The sequence below is a fragment of the Palaemon carinicauda genome, chromosome 13 (genome assembly GCF_036898095.1).
Source record: "Palaemon carinicauda isolate YSFRI2023 chromosome 13, ASM3689809v2, whole genome shotgun sequence".
In the NCBI taxonomy this organism is placed as follows: domain Eukaryota; kingdom Metazoa; phylum Arthropoda; class Malacostraca; order Decapoda; family Palaemonidae; genus Palaemon; species Palaemon carinicauda.
The window spans coordinates 95,610,572-95,613,071 of record NC_090737.1 but is presented as its reverse complement, the minus strand read 5'-3'; the positions used below and the strand labels follow the sequence as shown (position 1 = coordinate 95,613,071).

At 34.8% G+C, this 2,500-nt stretch overlaps 1 protein-coding gene across 1 annotated transcript in view; it reads left to right on the top strand.

Moving 5' to 3' along the window:
* The window catches only part of LOC137651717 (serine-rich adhesin for platelets-like), a 77,620-nt gene that overhangs the window by 45,782 nt on the left and 29,338 nt on the right, over positions 1–2,500 (top strand). The window lies entirely within an intron of this gene.

The following is a 2,500-nucleotide window of genomic DNA, read 5'->3' as shown; positions in this document are numbered from 1 at the left end:
TTAACGGATGGCTGGTGGTTCTCCCCATGAGCCTTCATGTTTGGCTTCCATTAGTGTCACCAGGGTTAATGGGAAAAAAAGTGTTCTCTCCATATTAAACTACAATTAGATTTATGATCATGAAACTTATACCTATCTCCCTGGGCATCTCTTTAGGATATTAAGAAGAGGGTGGGTGAGGAAGTAAAAATCTAACCTCTTGAGGAAAAATGAAAGAAATTAAATTTCCTCCTCTTCTTTTTTCTATGATAATGATTAATGATGTGAATATACAAATTATTTATTTGAGCGCTGAATTAGCTGAATTATGGGAATATGGATATTAACAAAATGTGATTTTTCCAATTCTTCTGCAATGTCAATTTTTGTTTGCACGTCCTGAGAAGTGTTTTGAGATGGTTATTGATAATATCGGCGATGAATGAGTCCGTTTTGGTCGCAATGTTGTATTATCCATTTAAAGTTATTTTACTTAATAAGATAAAAAGCTTTTTGAAAGTCTATGCATACCTATCACCCTTTAAGAATAACTAATGTATCAGAGAGAGAGATAGATAGAGAGAGAGAGAGAGAGAGAGAGAGAGAGAGAGAGAGAGAGAGAGAGAGAGAGAGAGAGAGAGAGAGATTCTTCAATTAAAGATCTTGATCTATCAGCGTGTAGTCACTGACTCGACATTATTCTAAAACAAAATTTTTTTTTACGAGGATCACTCTCTTGTTATTGTTCTTTTGTTTGGGTTTGAATCGTTATCTCATGATCATCTGAGAGAGAACTGATCAGGAATTTTCGCCTCACCACAGATCTTCGTCACCTTTCTTCAGGTAACTTTTGTTTTAGGCTCAATGACTCAAAAGACTTTGTTTCCGAGAAACTCTAAACAAAAATTCCTGTTCCTTCATGGATGACGAAAGAGAGGCGTTCAATCGTAACTTTTCATTATCTATTTCCTCATATCTTTTACTATCTCAAAAACACCAATGCTGTATTCAACATTCAAAGTTATACCAAAACATTTGAATTTTTTATTCAATAGGTCTATGCTATTTTCCCTTAGGAGGTTCTAACCGGGTCCCGCCCCCATCCTTTAGCACACCTCTCCACATACCTCATCGAAACCCCCCCCCCCCCTTCACAATACCTCTCTTTTTATACTAAAAAGTCACGCATGGGTCTATTACTGGCCTTAGACGGTAATGTAAAGAGTGTTCTAAGATAACTCCATTTAAACTCATCCTATAAGCTTATAGGTTTTCTGTTGGTATGGGGCTGACTGGAGGCGTAATTGCTAGTGCCCCATGTGCTTTCAAATGCCCTTCTTTACTTTGGCCGACACTAAGTACCCTCCGGAGGCAGTTTGCAGGATAAACGACCGTAGTCTCGAGGTTTATTTGGCCATTCTGTCTTTCTCTATTACTTTCTTAGACTTTTCACCCTTTGGGCAAACTCATTCATCATAGTCTTAGTCGCATGTGAACCCTTTTCCAACACGGTATTCTTCAGCTAAGTACTCAACTATCAACTCCTTCCATATCCCCATTCTCTTTGGTGCCACTAATAAAAAAAGACATCTTTAAAAGGAAATACCTGGCCACAAACCGCAAGGTTCTGGTTTGGTTAGTAATGAAAACGTTGAATCATGATAGTTGGTTATTCCAAAATAAAGATTATATAAAGAAATGATACCCTTTCAACTCTCCTACCTGGAGAACAAAAAAAAAAAATAAAAAAAATAAAAAAAAGCACTCAATCAGTTAACTAGTAAGAGAGATATACTCGAGTCTAAGTTGTTATTTCAGAGTTAGTGAAGAGAAAGGTGTTCAAAATGACACGCAAAGGGAAGGTTGTTCTTGTGTTGGAGGGGATGGGGAGTGGATTTTTTTCTGGGATGGTAACAAAAAAATATTCCAAAATAACATGGGATTTATATTAAGCACAAAGTTCTTGAATTGTGACAGTAATATGATATAACGGGTTTCATGATTATAACGGATTTAAATGAATTTTAGTTCCAGATATGCCAAGAGAAAGAAATCATTCCAAAAATGCAAGACAGAAAGTAGCTGTTCTGAATAGAGTAAGAAGTATAGAAAATGACAGTTCCAAAAAAAAAAAAAAAGCAAATGTTTAAAGGAAAGAAAACTTCAACAAGTATAGCATGAATATGGTGAAGGATAGCAAATAAAATAATTGTATTCCAGGAAAGGTCAATAAAAATGGACTGTGCTCGGAAAAATAGGGACCAACGAATTTTTCATTTCTTAAGAAACTTATGGCCATTTTACATTTCTCTGAGGGTTTTAATCATATACGAATCATCAAATATTTTCTTTTAAAGGAAAAATTGGCTTTTCAAAATAATATATTCCAGGAGGTTTGATCTATACGGTTTTATTATAACGGATTCTAGAATAATCTGTGAGTGCTACATTTCTCAGAGCTAAACGTTTATTATCCTCATTTTATTATTATTATTATTATTTATTATTATTATTATTATTA